This window comes from Dama dama, chromosome 13 (assembly GCF_033118175.1).
Source record: "Dama dama isolate Ldn47 chromosome 13, ASM3311817v1, whole genome shotgun sequence".
In the NCBI taxonomy this organism is placed as follows: Eukaryota; Metazoa; Chordata; class Mammalia; order Artiodactyla; family Cervidae; genus Dama; species Dama dama.
This window is the reverse complement of record NC_083693.1, coordinates 1,757,639-1,775,174: the sequence shown is the minus strand read 5'-3', so window position 1 is coordinate 1,775,174 and position 17,536 is coordinate 1,757,639.

Genomic DNA, 17,536 nt, shown 5'->3' with positions numbered 1-17,536 from the left:
CCTTTCACGTTTCATGTGGAACACGGAATTGCTCTGCATGCAGTGCAGGGAAATCGGGCCTCAACTCGCGGCGAGGCGGAAATCTCATGGTTTTTCTCCATTTGCGGCCGGAACCTGGGGTATATTCTCGAGTTACGATTGGGAGGACCCTTCCAGACACGTGTTTTTTCAGCGACCTCAGGACTCCTGCCTAGGTGCGAGGGAAACCTCGGGATTCTCCTCGAGTCTTGGCATGACAAATGGGACGCGTCTCCACGTGAGGCGGGAGACCCAGGGTCCCTTTCCACGTGCCACAGGGATCCTGGGACTCCATTCTATTTTCAGGAGGAGTCAGGCATCGTTTCCTTTGGAAGCATTCGTCTCCGCGGACCTCTCGAATTTTCAAAGGTTGTGAGGCCTCCGGTCGCGATGAGGCGGAGGACTAGGACTTTCTCTGTGGTCTCCACAGGGGATTCAGACATCCCTTCGTCTTGGGAGATGCAAGACGAGCCTGCATTCAATTCACTGCAGGGATATCCGGCCTTATTTTGAGTCAGAGCATCTCGGTGTACATTACACTTGAGGCCACAAATTCAGGGTCCCTCTCACATACCTGTAGCTGAGAGAAGCCTCCTCTTGAGGTGCTTGTGGAAATTGGTATTCCTCTTGAGTCGAAGCCAGGGACTAAGCTCTCATCTCGAGTTGATTTGGGGTCCACGGAGCCCTTTCGTGTTGCTCCAGTGACCTCAGGATCCCTCTAGACTTGAGACAGTGATCTTGGGTTTCTCTAGAGTGCCATCAAGGAAATCAAGGCTCCTTTCAAGTTTGATGTGGAACACGGAATTGCTCTGCACGCAGGGCAGGAGAATCGGGCCTCATCTCGCGGCGAGGGGGAAGTCTCATTGTTTTTCTCGAGTTGCGGCCGGAACCTGGGGTATATTCTCGAGTTACGACGGGGAGGGCTCTTCGAGAGACGTGTTTGTTCAGCGACGTCAGGACTCCTGCCTAGGTGCGAGGGACACCTCGGGATTCTCCTCGAGTTTTGGCATGGCAATTGGGTCGCGTCTCCACGTGAGGCGGGAGACCCAGGGTCCCTTTCCACATGCCACAGGGATCCTGGGACTCATATCCATTTTCAAGAGGAGTCAGGCATCGTCTCCTTTGGAAGCATTGATCTCCGCGGACCTGTCGAGTTTTCAAAGGATGTGAGGCCTCCGGTCGCGATGAGGCGGAGAACTAGGACTTTCTCTGTGGTCTCCACAGGGGATTCAGACATCCCTTCGTCTTGGCAGATGCAAGACGAGCCTGCATTCAATTCCCTGCAGGGATATCCGGCCTTACTTCAAGTCAGAGCATCTCTGTGTCCATTCCACTTGAGGCCACAAACTCAGGGTCCCTCTCACATACCTGTAGCTGAGAGAAGCCTCCTCTTGAGGTGCTTGTAGAAAGTTGGCATTTCTCTTTTGTCGAAGCCAGGGACTAAGCTCTCATCTCGTGTTGATTTGGGGTCCACGGAGCCCTTTCGTGTTGCTACAGTGACCTCAGGATCCCTCTAGACTTGAGACAGTGATCTTGGGTTTTCTCTGGAGTGCCATCAAGGAAATCAAGGCTCCTTTCACTTTTGATTTCGAACACGGAATTGCTCTGCACGTAGGGCAGGGGAATCGGGCCTCAACTCGAGGCTAGGTGGAAATCTCATGGTTTATCTCGATTTGCGGCCGGAACCAGGGGTATATTCTCGAGTTACGATTGGGAGGACCCTTCCAGACACGTGTTTGTTCAGCGACGTCAGGACTCCTACCTAGGTGCGAGGGACACCTCGGGATTCTCCTCGAGTCTTGGCATGGCAACTGGGATGCGTCTCCACGTGAGGCGGGAGACGCAGGGTCCCTTTCCACGTGCCACAGGGATCCTGGGACTCCTATCCATTTTCAAGAGGAGTCAGGCATCGTCTCCTTTGGAAGCATTGATCTCTGCGGGCCTCTCGAGTTTTCAAAAGATGTGAGGCCTCCGGTCACGTTGAGGCGGAGGACTAGGTCTTTATCTGTTGTCTCCACAGGGGATTCAGACATCCCTTCGTCTTGGGAGATGCAAGACGAGCCTGTATTCAATTCACTGCAGGGATGTCCGGCCTTACTTCGAGTCAGAGCATCTCGGTGTCCATTCCACTTGAGGCCACAAACTCACGGTCCCTCTCACATACTTGTAGCTGAGAGAAGCCTCCTCTTGAGGTACTTGTAGAAAGTTGGTATTCCTCTTGAGTTGAAGCCAGGGACTAAGCTCTCATCTCGAGTTGATTTGGGGTCCACGGAGCCCTTTCGTGTTGCTCCAGTGACCTCAGGATCCCTCTAGACTTGAGAGAGTGATCTTGGGTTTTCTCTGGTGTGCCATCAAGGAAATCAAGGCTCCTTTCACGTATGATGTGGTACACGGAATTGCTGTGCACGCAGTGCAGGGGAATCGGGCCTCATCTCGCGGCGAGGGGGAAGTCTCATGGTTTTTCTCGAGTTGCGGTCGGAACCTGGGGTATATTCTCGATTTACGATTGGGAGGGCCCTTTCAGACACGTGTTTGTTCAGCGACGTCAGGACTCCTGCCTAGGTGCGAGGGACACCTCGGGATTCTCCTCGAGTTTTGGCATGGCATTTGGGTCGCGTCTCCACGTGAGGTGGGAGACCCAGGGTCCCTTTCCACGTGCCACAGGGATCCTGGGACTCCTATCCATTTTCAAGAGGAGTCAGGCATCGTATCCTTTGGAAGCATTGATCTCCGCGGACCTCTCGAGTTTTCAAAGGATGTGAGGCCTCCGGTCGCGAGTTGGCAGAGAACTAGGTCTTTCTCTGTGGTCTCCACAGGGGATTCAGACATTCCTTCGTCTTGGGAGATGCAAGACGAGCCTGCATTCAATTCACTGAAGGGATATCCGGCCTTACTTCGAGTCAGAGCATCTCGGTGTCCATTCCATTTGAGGCCACAAACTCAGGGTCCCTCTCACATACCTGTAGCTGAGAGAAGCCTCCTCTTGAGGTGCTTGTGGAAAGTTGGTATTCCTCTTGAGTCAAAGCCAGGGACTAAGCTCTCATCTCGAGTTGATTTGGGGTCCACGGAGCCCTTTCGTGTTGCTCCAGTGACCTCAGGATCCCTCTAGACTTGAGACAGTGATCTTGGGTTTTCTCTGGAGTGCCATCAAGGAAATCAAGTCTCCTTTCACGTTTCATGTGGAACACGGAATTGCTCTGCATGCAGTGCAGGGAAATCGGGCCTCAACTCGCGGCGAGGCGGAAATCTCATGGTTTTTCTCCATTTGCGGCCGGAACCTGGGGTATATTCTCGAGTTACGATTGGGAGGACCCTTCCAGACACGTGTTTTTTCAGCGACCTCAGGACTCCTGCCTAGGTGCGAGGGAAACCTCGGGATTCTCCTCGAGTCTTGGCATGACAAATGGGACGCGTCTCCACGTGAGGCGGGAGACCCAGGGTCCCTTTCCACGTGCCACAGGGATCCTGGGACTCCATTCCATTTTCAGGAGGAGTCAGGCATCGTTTCCTTTGGAAGCATTCGTCTCCGCGGACCTCTCGAATTTTCAAAGGTTGTGAGGCCTCCGGTCGCGTTGAGGTGGAGGACTAGGACTTTCTCTGTGGTCTCCACAGGGGATTCAGACATCCCTTCGTCTTGGGAGATGCAAGACGAGCCTGCATTCAATTCACTGCAGGGATATCCGGCCTTATTTTGAGTCAGAGCATCTCGGTGTACATTACACTTGAGGCCACAAATTCAGGGTCCCTCTCACATACCTGTAGCTGAGAGAAGCCTCCTCTTGAGGTGCTTGTGGAAGTTGGTATTCCTCTTGAGTCGAAGCCAGGGACTAAGCTCTCATCTCGAGTTGATTTGGGGTCCACGGAGCCCTTTCGTGTTGCTCCAGTGACCTCAGGATCCCTCTAGACTTGAGACAGTGATCTTGGGTTTCTCTGGAGTGCCATCAAGGAAATCAAGGCTCCTTTCAAGTTTGATGTGGAACACGGAATTGCTCTGCACGCAGGGCAGGAGAATCGGGCCTCATCTCGCGGCGAGGGGGAAGTCTCATTGTTTTTCTCGAGTTGCGGCCGGAACCTGGGGTATATTCTCGAGTTACGACGGGGAGGGCTCTTCGAGAGACGTGTTTGTTCAGCGACGTCAGGACTCCTGCCTAGGTGCGAGGGAAACCTCGGGATTCTCCTCGAGTTTTGGCATGGCAATTGGGTCGCGTCTCCACGTGAGGCGGGAGACCCAGGGTCCCTTTCCACATGCCACAGGGATCCTGGGACTCATATCCATTTTCAAGAGGAGTCAGGCATCGTCTCCTTTGGAAGCATTGATCTCCGCGGACCTGTCGAGTTTTCAAAGGATGTGAGGCCTCCGGTCGCGATGAGGCGGAGAACTAGGACTTTCTCTGTGGTCTCCACAGGGGATTCAGACATCCCTTCGTCTTGGGAGATGCAAGACGAGCCTGCATTCAATTCCCTGCAGGGATATCCGGCCTTACTTCAAGTCAGAGCATCTCTGTGTCCATTCCACTTGAGGCCACAAACTCAGGGTCCCTCTCACATACCTGTAGCTGAGAGAAGCCTCCTCTTGAGGTGCTTGTAGAAAGTTGGCATTTCTCTTTTGTCGAAGCCAGGGACTAAGCTCTCATCTCGTGTTTATTTGGGGTCCACGGAGCCCTTTCATTTTGCTACAGTGACCTCAGGATCCCTCTAGACTTGAGACAGTGATCTTGGGTTTTCTCTTGAATGCCATCAAGGAAATCAAGGCTCCTTTCACGTTTGATGTGGAACACGGAATTGCTCTGCACGCAGTGCAGGGGAATCGGGCCTCATCTCGCGGCTAGGGGGAAGTCTCATGGTTTTTCTCGAGTTGCGGCAAGAACCTGGGGTATATTCTCGAGTTACGACGGGGAGGGCCCTTCCAGACACATGTTTGTTCAGCGACGTCAGGACTCCTGCCTAGGTGCGAGGGACACCTCGGGATTCTCCTCGAGTCTTGGCATGGCAATTGGGACGCTCTCCACTTGAGGCGGGAGACCCAGGGTCCCTTTCCACGAGCCACAGGGATCCTGGGACTGCTATCCATTTTCAAGAGGAGTCAGGCATTGTCTCCTTTGGAAGCATTGATCTCCGCAGACCTCTCGAGTTTTCAAGGGATGTGAGGCCTCCGGTCGCTATGAGGCGGAGGACTAGGTCTTTCTCTGTGGTCTCCACAGGGGATTCAGACATCCCTTCATCTTGGGAGATGCAAGACGAGCCTGCATTCAATTCACTGCAGGGATATCCGGCCTTACTTCGAGTCAGAGCATCTCGGTGTCCATTCCATTTGAGGCCACAAACTCAGGGTCCCTCTCACATACCTGTAGCTGAGAGAAGCCTCCTCTTGAGGTGCTTGTGGAAAGTTGGTATTCCTCTTGAGTCGAGGCCAGGGACTAAGCTCTCATCTCGAGTTGATTTGGGGTCCACGGAGCCCTTTCGTGTTGCTACAGTGACCTCAGGAACCCTCTAGACTTGAGACAGTCATCTTGGGTTTTCTCTGGAGTGCCATCAAGGAAATCAAGGCTCCTTTCACTTTTGATGTCGAACACGGAATTGCTCTGCACGCAGGGCAGGGGAATCGGGCCTCATCTCGCGGTGAGGGGGAAGTCTCATGGTTTTTCTCGAGTTGCGGCCGGAACCTGGGGTATATTCTCGAGTTACGACGGGGAGGGCCCTTCCAGACACATGTTTGTTCAGCGACGTCAGGACTCCTGCCTAGGTGCGAGGGACACCTCGGGTTTCTCCTCGAGTCTTGGCATGGCAATTGGGACGCGTCTCCACGTGAGGCGGGAGACCAAGGGTCCCTTTCCACGTGCTACAGGGATCCTGGGACTCCTATCCATTTTCAAGAGGAGTCAGGCATCGTCTCCTTTGGAAGCATTGATCTTCGCAGACCTCTCGAGTTTTCAAAGGATGTGAGGCCTCCGGTCGCGATGAGGCGGAGTACTAGGACTTTCTCTGTGGTCTCGACAGGGGATTCAGACATCCCTTCGTCTTGGGAGATGCAAGACGAGCCTGCTTTCAATTCACTGCAGGGATATCCGGCCTTACTTCGAGTCAGAGCATCTCGGTGTCCATTCCACTTGAGGCCACAAACTCAGGGTCCCTCTCACATACCTGTAGCTGAGAGAAGCCTCCTCTTGAGGTGCTTGTGGAAAGTTGGTATTCCTCTTGAGTCGAAGCCAGGGACTAATCTCTCATCTCGAGTTGATTTGGGGTCCACGGAGCCCTTTCGTGTTGCTCCATTGACCTCAGGATCCCTCTAGACTTGAGAGTGTGATCTTGGTTTTCTCTGGAGTGCCATCAAGGAAATCAAGGCTCCTTTCACGTTTGATGTGGAACACGGAATTGCTCTGCACGCACTGCAGGGTAATTGGGCCTCATCTCGCGGCGAGGGGGAAGTTTCATGGTTTTTCTCGAGTTGCGGCCGGAACCTGTGGTATATTCTCGAGTTACGACGGGGAGGGCCCTTCCAGACACGTGTTTGTTCAGCGACGTCAGGACTCCTGCCTAGGTGCGAGGGACACCTCGGGATTCTCCTTGAGTCTTGGCATGGCAATTGGGACGCGTCTCCACGTGAGGCGGGAGACCCAGGGTCCCTTTCCACGTGCCACAGGGAACCTGGGACTCCTATCCATTTTCAAGAGGAGTCAGGCATCATCTCCTTTGGATGCATTGATCTCCGCATACCTCTCGAGTTTTTAAAGGATGTGAGGCCTCCGGGCGCAATGAGGCCGAGGACTAGGTCTTTCTCTGTCGTCTCCACAGGGGATTCAGACATCCCTTCGTCTTGGGAGATGCAAGACGAGCCTGCATTCAATTCACTGCAGGGATATCCGGCCTTACTTCGAGTCAGAGCATCTCGATGTCCATTCCACTTGAGGCCACAAACTCTGGGTCCCTCTCACATTCCTGTAGCTGAGAGAAGCCTCCTCTTGAGGTGCTTGTGGAAAGTTGGTATTCCTCTTGAGTCGAAGCCAGGGACTAAGCTCTCATCTCGAGTTGATTTGGGGTCTGAGGAGCCCTTTCGTGTTGCTCCAGTGACCTCAGGATCCCTCTAGACTTGAAACAGTGATCTTGGGTTTTCTCTGGAGTGCCATCAAGGAAATCAAGGCTCCTTTCACGTTTGATGTGGAACACGGAATTGCTCTGCACGCAGTACACGGGAATCGGGCCTCATCTCGCGCCGAGGGGAAAGTCTCATGGTTTTTCTCGAGTTGCGGCCAGAACCTGGGGTATCTTCTCGAGTTATGACGGAGAGGGCCCTTCCAGACACGTGTTTGTTCAGTGACGTCAGGACTCCTGCCTAGGTGCGAGGGACAACTCAGGATTCTCCTCGAGTCTTGGCATGGCAATTGGGACGTGTCTCCACGTGAGGCGGGAGACCCAGGGTCCCTTTCCACGTGCCACAGGGATCCTGGGACTCCTATCCATTTTCAAGTCATCGTCTCCTTTGGAAGCATTGATCTCCGCGGACCTCTCTAATTTTCAAAGGACGTGAGGCCTCCGTTCGCGTTGAGGCTGAGAACTATGTCTTTCTCTGTGGACTCCACAGGGGATTCAGACAAACCTTCGTCTTGGGAGATGCAAGACGAGCCTGCATTCAATTCACTGCAGGGATATCCTGCTTTACTTCGAGTCAGAGCATCTCGGTGTCCATTCCACTTGAGGCCACAAACTCAGGGGCCCTCTCACATACCTGTAGCTGAGAGAAGCCTCCTCTTGAGGTGCTTGTGGAAAGTTGGTATTCCTCTTGAGTCGAAGCCAGGGACTAAGCTCTCATCTCGAGTTGATTTGGGGTCCACTGAGCCCTTTGGTGTTGCTCCAGTGACCTCAGGATCCCTCTAGAATTGAGACAGTGATCTTGGGTTTTCTCTGGAGTGCCATCAAGGAAATCAAGGTTCCTTTCACGTTTCATGTGGAACACGGAATTGCTCTGCACGCAGTGCAGGGGAATCGGGCCTCATCTCGTGGCGAGGGGGAAGTCTCATGGTTTTTCTCGAGTTGCGGCCGAAACCTGGGGTATATTCTCGAGTTACGACGGGAAGGGCCCTTCCAGACAAGTGTTTGTTCAGCGACGTCAGGACTCCTGACTTGGTGCGAGGGACACCTCGGGATTCTCTTCGAGTCTTTGCATGGCGTCTCCAAGTGAGTCGGGAGACCCAGTGTCCCTTTCCAAGTTCCACAGGTGTCCTGGAACTCCTATCCATTTTCAAGAGGAGTCAGGCATCGTCTCCTTTGGAAGCATTGATCTCCGCGGACCTCTCGAGTTTTCAAAGGATGTGAGGCCTCCGGTCGCGATGATGCGGAGAACTAGGTCTTTCTCTGTGGTCTGCACAGGGGATTCAGACATCCCTTCGTCTTGGGAGATGCAAGACGAGCCTGCATTCAATTCATGCAGGGATATCCGGCCTTACTTCGAGTCAGAGCATCTCGGTGTCCATTCCACTTGAGGCCACAAACTCAGTGGCCCTCTCACATACCTGTAGCTGAGAGAAGCCTCCTCTTGAGGTGCTTGTGGAAAGTTGGTATTCTTCTTGAGTCGATGCCAGGGATGAAGCTCTCATCTTGAGTTGATTTGGGGTCGACTGAGCCCTTTCGTTTTGCTCCAGTGACCTCAGGATCCCTCTAGACTTTAGACAGTGATCTTGGGTTTTCTCTGGAGTGCCATCAAGGAAATCAAGGCTCCTTTCACGTTTGATGTGGAACACGGAATTGCACTGCACGCAGTGTAGGGGAATCGGGCCTCATCTCGCGGCGAGGGGGAAGTCTCATATTTTTTCTCCAGTTGCGGAAGGACCCTGGGGTATATTCACGAGTTACGACGGGGAGGGCCCTTCCAGACACGTGTTTGTTCAGGGACGTCAGGACTCGGGCCTAGGTGCGAGGGACACCTACGGATTCTCCTCGAGTCTTGGCATGGCAATTGGGACGCGTCTCCACGTGAGGCGGGAGACCCAGGGTCCCTTTCCACGTGCCACAGGGATCCTGGGACTCCTATCCATTTTCAAGAGGAGTCAGGAATCGTCTCCTTTGGAAGCATTAATCTCCGCGGACCTCTCGAGTTTTCAAAGGATGTGAGGCCTCCGGTCGCGATGATGCGGAGAACTAGGTCTTTCTCTGTGGTCTGCACAGGGGATTCAGACATCCCTTCGTCTTGGGAGATGCAAGACGAGCCTGCATTCAATTCATGCAGGGATATCCGGCCTTACTTCGAGTCAGAGCATCTCGGTGTCCATTCCACTTGAGGCCACAAACTCAGTGGCCCTCTCACATACCTGTAGCTGAGAGAAGCCTCCTCTTGAGGTGCTTGTGTAAAGTTGGGAATCCTCTTGAGTCGAAGCCAGACACTAAGCTCTCATCTCGAGTTGATTTGGGGTCCACGGAGCCCTTTCGTGTTACTCCAGTGACCTCAGGATCCCTCTAGACATGAGACAGTGATCTTGAGTTTTCTCTGAAGTGCCATCAAGGAAATCAAGGCTCCTTTCACGTTTGATGTGGAACACGGCATTGCTCTGCACACAGTGCAGGGGAATCGGGCCTCATGTCGCGGCGAGGGGGAAGTCTCATGGTTTTTCTCGAGTTGCGGCCGGAACCTGGTGTATATTCTCGAGTTGCGACGGGGAGGGCCCTTCCAGACACGTGTTTGTTCAGCGACGTCAGGACTCCTGCCTAGGTGCGAGGGACACCTCGGGATTCTCCTCGAGTATTGGCATGGCAATTGGGACGCGTCTCCACGAGAGGCGGGAGACCCAGGGTCCCTTTCCACGTGCCACAGGGATCCTGGGACTCCTATCCATTTTCAAGAGGAGTCAGGCATCGTCTCCTTTGGAAGCATTGATCTCCGCAGACCTCTCGATTTTTCAAAGGATGTGATGTCTCAGGTCGCGATGAGGCTGAGGACTAGGTTTTTCTCTGTGGTCTCCACAGGGGATTCAGATATCCCTTCGTCTTAGGAGATGCAAGACGAGCCTGCATTCAATTCACTGCAGGGATATCCGGCCTTACTTCGAGTCAGAGCATCTCGGTGTCCATTCCACTTGAGGCCACAAACTCTGGGTCCATCTCACATACCTGTAGCTGAGAGAAGCCTCCTCTTGAGGTGCTTGTGGAAAGTTGGTATTCCTCTTGAGTCGAAGCCAGGGACTAAGCTCTCATCTCGAGTTGATTTGGGGTCCACGGAGCCCTTTCGTGTTGCTCCAGTGACCTCAGGATCCCTCTAGACTTGAGACAGTGATCTTGGGTTTTCTCTGGAGTGCCATCAAGGAAATCAAGGTTCCTTTCACGTTTCATGTGGAACACGGAATTCCTCTGCACGCAGTGCACGGGAATCAGGCCTCATCTCGTGGCGAGGGGGAAGTCTCATGGTTTTTCTCGAGTTGCGGCCGAAACCTGGGGTATATTCTCGAGTTACGACGGGGAGGGCCCTTCCAGACACGTGTTTGTTCAGCGACGTCAGGACTCCTGACTTGGTGCGAGGGACACCTCGGGATTCTCTTCGAGTCTTTGCATGGCAATTATGACGCGTCTCCAAGTGAGTCGGGAGACCCAGTGTGCCTTTCCAAGTTCCACAGGTGTCCTGGAACTCCAATCCATTTTCAAGAGGAGTCAGGCATCGTCTGCTTTGGAAGCATTGATCTCCGCGGACCTCTCGAGTTTTCAAAGGATGTGAGGCCTCCGGTCGCGATGAGGCGGAGAACTAGGTCTTTCTCTGTGGTCTCCACAGGGGATTCAGACATCCCTTCGTCTTGGGAGATGCAAGACGAGCCTGCATTCAATTCACTATTGGGATATCCGGCCTTACTTCGAGTCAGAGCATCTCGGTGTCCATTCCACTTGAGGCCACAAACTCAGTGTCTCTCTCACATACCTGTAGCTGAGAGAAGCCTCCTCTTGAGGTGCTTGTGGAAAGTTGGTATTCCTCTTGTGTCGAAGCCAGGGACTAAGCTCTCATCTCGAGTTGATTTGGGGTCCACGGAGAACTTTCGTGTTGCTCCAGTGACCTCAGGATCCCTCTAGACTTGAGACAGTGATCTTGGGTTTTCTCTGGAGTGCCATCTAGGAAATCAAGGCTCCTTTCACGTTTGATGTGGAACACGGCATTGCTCTGCACACAGTGCAGGGGAATCGGGCCTCATGTCGCGGCGAGGGGGAAGTCTCATGGTTTTTCTCGAGTTGCGGCCAGAACCTGGTGTATATTTTCGAGTTGCGACGGGGAGGGCCCTTCCAGACACGTGTTTGTTCAGCGACGTCAGGACTCCTGACTAGGTGCGAGGGACACCTCGGGATTCTCCTCGAGTATTGGCATGGCAATTGGGACGCGTCTCCACGAGAGGCGGGAGACCCAGGGTCCCTTTCCACGTGCCACAGGGATCCTGGGACTCCTATCCATTTTCAAGAGGAGTCAGGCATCGTCTCCTTTGGAAGCATTGATCTCCGCAGACCTCTCGATTTTTCAAAGGATGTGATGTCTCCGGTCGCGATGAGGCTGAGGACTAGGTTTTTCTCTGTGGTCTCCACAGGGGATTCAGACATCCCTTCGTCTTAGGAGATGCAAGACGAGCCTGCATTCAATTCACTGCAGGGATATCCGGCCTTACTTCGAGTCAGAGCATCTCGGTGTCCATTCCACTTGAGGCCACAAACTCAGGGTAGATCTCACATACCTGTAGCTGAGAGAAGCCTCCTCTTGAGGTGCTTGTGGAAAGTTGGTATTCCTCTTGAGTCGAAGCCAGGGACTAAGCTCTCATCTCGAGTTGATTTGGGGTCCACGGAGCTCTTTCGTGTTGCTCCAGTGACCTCAGGATCCCTCTAGACTTGAGACAGTGATCTTGGGTTTTCTCTGGAGTGCCATCAAGGAAATCAAGGTTCCTTTCACGTTTCATGTGGAACACGGAATTGCTCTGCACGCAGTGCAGGGGAATCGGGCCTCATCTCGTGGCGAGGGGGAAGTCTCATGGTTTTTCTCGAGTTGCGGCCGAAACCTGGGGTATATTCTCGAGTTACGACGGGGAGGGCCCTTCCAGACACGTGTTTGTTCAGCGACGTCAGGACTCCTGACTTGGTGCGAGGGACACCTCGGGATTCTCTTCGAGTCTTTGCATGGCAATTATGACGTGTCTCCAAGTGAGTCGGGAGACCCAGTGTCCCTTTCCAAGTACCACAGGTGTCCTGGAACTCCTATCCATTTTCAAGAGGAGTCAGGCATCGTCTGCTTTGGAAGCATTGATCTCCGCGGACCTCTCGAGTTTTCAAAGGATGTGAGGCCTCCGGTCGCGATGAGCCGGAGAACTAGGTCTTTCTCTGTGGTCTCCACAGGGGATTCAGACATCCCTTCGTCTTGGGAAATGCAAGACGAGCCTGCATTCAATTCACTGCAGGGATATCCGGCCTTACTTCGAGTCAGAGCATCTCGGTGTCCATTCCACTTGAGGCCACAAACTCAGTGTCCCTCTCACATACCTGTAGCTGAGAGAAGCCTCCTCTTGAGGTGCTTGTGGAAAGTTGGTATTCCTCTTGAGTCCATGCCAGGGATGAAGCTCTCATCTTGAGTTGATTTGGGGTCGACTGAGCCCTTTCATTTTGCTCCAGTGACATCAGGATCCGTCTAGACTTTAGACAGTGATCTTGGGTTTTCTCTGGAGTGCCATCAAGGAAATCAAGGCTCCTTTCACGTTTGATGTGGAACACGGAATTGCTCTGCACGCAGTGTAGGGGAATCGGGCCTCATCTCGCGGCGAGGGGGAAGTCTCATGTTTTTTCTCCAGTTGCGGAAGGACACTGGGGTATATTCTCGAGTTACGACGGGGAGGGCCCTTCCAGACACGTGTTTGTTCAGGGACGTCAGGACTCGGGCCTAGGTGCGAGGGACACCTACGGATTCTCCTCGAGTCTTGGCATGGCAATTGGGACGCGTCTCCACGTGAGGCGGGAGACCCAGGGTCCCTTTCCACGTGCCACAGGGATCCTGGGACTCCTATCCATTTTCAAGAGGAGTCAGGCATCGTCTCCTTTGGAAGCATTGATCTCCGCGGACCTCTCGAGTTTTCAAAGGATGTGAGGCCTCCGGTCGCGATGAGGCAGAGAACTAGGTCTTTCTCTGTGGTCTCCACAGGGGATTCAGACATCCCTTCGTCTTGGGAGATGCAAGACGAGCCTGCATTCAATTCACTGCAGGGATATCCGGCCTTACTTCGAGTCAGAGCATCTCGGTGTCCATTCCACTTGAGGCCACAACCTCAGGGTCCCTCTCACTTTCCTGTAGCTGAGAGAAGCCTCCTCTTGAGGTGCTTGTGGAATGTTGGTATTCCTCTTGAGTCGAAGCCAGGGACTAAGCTCTCATCTCGAGTTGATTTGGGGTCCACGGAGCCCTTTCCTGTTGCTCCAGTGACCTCAGGATCCCTCTAGACTTGAGACAGTGATCTTGGGTTTTCTCTGGAGTGCCATCAAGGAAATCAAGGCTCCTTTCACGTTTGATGTGGAACACGGAATTGCTCTGCATGCAGTGCAGGGAAATCGGGCCTCAACTCGCGGCGAGGGGGAAATCTCATGGTTTTTCTCGAGTTGCGGCCGGAACCTTGGGTATATTCTCGAGTTACGATGGGGAGGGCCCTTCCAGACACGTGTTTGTTCAGCGACGTCAGAACTCCTGCCTAGGTGCGAGGGACACCTCGGGATTCTCCTCGAGTCTTGGCATGGCAATTGGGACGCGTCTCCACGTGAGGCGGGAGACCCAGGGTCCCTTCCCACGTGCCACAGGGATCCTGGGACTCCTATCCATTTTCAAGAGGAGTCAGGCATCGTCTCCTTTGGAAGCATTGATCTCCGCGGACCTCTTGAGTTTTCAAAGGATGTGAGGCCTCCGGTCGCAATGAGGCGGTGAACTAGGTCTTTCTCTGTGGTCTCCACAGGGGATTCAGACATCCCTTCGTCTTGGGAAATGCAAGACGAGCCTGCACTCAATTCACTGCAGTGATATCCGGCCTTACTTCCTGTCAGAGCATCTCGGTGTCCATTCCACTTGAGGCCACAAACTCAGGGTCCCTCTCACATACCTGTAGCTGAGAGAAGCCTCCTCTTGAGGTGCTTGTGTAAAGTTGGTAATCCTCTTGAGTCGAAGCCAGACACTAAGCTCTCATCTCGAGTTGATTTGGGGTCCACGGAGCCCTTTCGTGTTACTCCAGTGACCTCAGGATCCCTCTAGACATGAGACAGTGATCTTGAGTTTTCTCTGGAGTGCCATCAAAGAAATCAAGGCTCCTTTCACGTTTGATGTGGAACACGGAATTGCTCTGCACACAGTGCAGGGGAATCGGGCCTCATCTCCCGGCGAGGGGGAAGTCTCATGGTTTTTCTCGAGTTGCGGCCGGAACCTGGGGTATATTCTCGAGTTACGATGGGGAGGGCCCTTCCAGACATGTGTTTGTTCAGCGACGTCAGGACTCCTGCCTAGGTGCGAGGGACACCTCGGGATTCTCCTCGAGTCTTGGCATGGCAATTGGGACGCGTCCCCACATGAGGCGGGAGACCCAGTGTCCCTTTCGACGTGCCACAGGGATCCTGGGACTCCTATCCATTTTGAAGAGGAGTCAGGCATGGTCTCCATTGGAATCATTGATCTCCGCTGACCTCTCGAGTTTTCAAAGGATGTGAGGCCTCCGGTCGCGATGAGTGGGAGGACTACGTCTTTCTCTGTCGTCCCCACAGGGGATTCAGACATCCCTTCGTCTTGGGAGATGCAAGACGGGCCTGCTTTCAATTCACTGCAGGGATATCCGGCCTTACTTCGAGTCAGAGCATCTCGGTGTCCATTCCACTTGAGGCCACAAACTCAGGGTCCCTCTCACATACCTGTAGCTGAGAGAAGCCTCCTCTTGAGGTGCTTGTGGAAAGTTGGTATTCCTCTTGAGTCGAAGCCACGGACTAAGCTCTCATCTCGAGTTGATTTGGGGTCCACCGAGCCCTTTCGTGTTGCTCCAGTGACCTCAGGATCCCTCTAGACTTGAGACAGTGATCTTGGGTTTTCTCTGGAGTGCCATCAAGGAAATCAAGGCTCCTTTCACGTGTGATGTGGAACGCGGAATTGCTATGCACGCAGTGCAGGGGAATCGGGCCTCATCTCGCGGCGAGGGGGAAGTCTCATGGTTTTTCTCGAATTGCGGCCGGAACCTGGGGTATATTCTCGAGTTACGACGGGGAGGGCCCTTCCAGAAACGTGTTTGTTCAGCGACGTCAGGACTCCTGCCTAGGTGTGAGGGACAACTCAGGATTCTCCTCGAGTCTCGGCATGGCAATTGGGACGCGTCTCCACGTGAGGCGGGAGACCCAGGGTCCCTTTCCACGTGCCACAGGGATCCTGGGACTCCTATCCATTTTCAAGTCATCGTCTCCTTTGGAAGCATTGATCTCCGCGGACCTCTCTAGTTTTCAAAGGACGTGAGGCCTCCGTTCGCATTGAGGCGGAGGACTAGGTCTTTCTCTGTGGACTCCACAGGGGATTCAGACAACCCTTCGTCTTGGGAGATGCAAGACGAGCCTGCATTCAATTCACTGCAGCGATATCCGGCCTTACTTCGAGTCAGAGCATCTCGGTGTCCATTCCACTTGAGGCCACAAACTCAGGGGCCCTCTCACATACCTGTAGCTGAGAGAAGCCTCCTCTTGAGGTGCTTGTGGAAAGTTGGTATTCCTCTTGAGTCGAAGCCAGGGACTAAGCTCTCATCTCGAGTTGATTTGGGGTCCACTGAGCCCTTTGGTGTTGCTCCAGTGACCTCAGGATCCCTCTAGAATTGAGACAGTGATCTTGGGTTTTCTCTGGAGTGCCATCAAGGAAATCAAGGTTCCTTTCACGTTTCATGTGGAACACGGAATTGCTCTGCACGCAGTACAGGGGAATCGGGCCTCATCTCGCGGCGAGGGGGAAGTCTCATGGTTTTTCTCGAGTTGCGGCCGAAACCTGGGGTATATTCTCGAGTTACAACGGGGAGGGCCCTTCCAGACACGTGTTTGTTCAGCGACGTCAGGACTCCTGCCTAGGTGCGAAGGACACCTCGGGATTCTCCTCGAGTGTTGGCATGGCAATTGGGACGCGTCTCCACGTGAGGCGGGACACCCAGGGTCCCTTTCCATGTGCCACAGGGATCCTGGGACTCCTATCCATTTTCAAGAGGAGTCAGGCATCGTCTCCTTTGGAAGCATTGATCTCCGCAGACCTCTCGATTTTTCAAAGGATGTGATGTCTCCGGTCGCGATGAGGCTGAGGACTAGGTCTTTCTCTGTGGTCTCCACAGGGGATTCAGACATCCCTTCGTCTTGCGAGATGCAAGACTAGCCTGCATTCAATTCACTGCAGGGATATCCGGCCTTACTTCGAGTCAGAGCATCTCGGTGTCCATTCGACTTGAGGCCACAAACTCAGGGTCCCTCTCACATACCTGTAGCTGAGAGAAGCCTCCTCTTGAGGTGCTTGTGGAAAGTTGGTATTCCTCTTGAGTCGAAGCCAGGGACTAAGCTCTCATCTCGAGTTGATTTGGGTTCCACGGAGCCATTTCGTGTTGCTCCAGTAACCTCAGGATCCCTCTAGACTTGAGACAGTGATCTTGGGTTTTCTCTGGAGTGCCATCAAGGAAATCAAGGCTCCTTTCAAGTTGAATGTGGAACACGGAATTGCTCTGCACGCAGTGCAGGGGAATGGGCCTCATCTCGTGGCAAGGGGGATGTCTCATGGTTTTTCTCAAGTTGCGGCCGGAACATGGGGTATATTCTCGAGTTATGACGGGGAGGGCCCTTCCAGACACGTGTTTGTTCAGCGACGTCAGGACTCCTACCTAGGTGCGAGGGACACCTCGGGATTCTCCTCGATTCTTGGCATGGCAATTGGGACGCGTCTCCAAGTGAGGCGGGAGACCCAGTGTCCCTTTCCACCTTCCACAGGGATCCTGGGACTCCTATCCGTTTTCAAGAAGAGTCAGGAATCGTCTCCTTTGGAAGCATTGATCTCCGCGTACCTCTCAAGTTTTCAAAGGATGTGAGGCCTCCGGTCTCGATGAGACGGAGAACTAGGTCTTTCTCTGTGGTCTCCACAGGGGATTCAGACATCCCTTCGTCTTGGGAGATGCAAGACGAGCCTGCTTTAAATTCACTAGAGGGATATCCGGCCTTACTTCGAGTCAGAGCATCTCGGTGTCCATTCCACTTGAGGCCACAAACTCAGGGTCCATCTCACATACCTGTAGCTGAGAGAAGCCTCCTCTTGAGGTGCTTGTGGAAAGTTGGTATTCCTCTTGAGTCGAAGCCAGGGACTAAGCTCTCATCTCGAGTTGATTTGCGTTCCACGGAGCCCTTTCTTGTTGCTCCAGTGACCTCAGGATCCCTCTAGACTTGAGACAGTGATCTTGGGTTTTCTCTGGAGTGCCATCAAGGAAATCAAGGCTCCTTTCACGTTTGATGTGGAACGCGGAATTGCTCTGCAGGCAGTGCAGGGGAATCGGGCCTC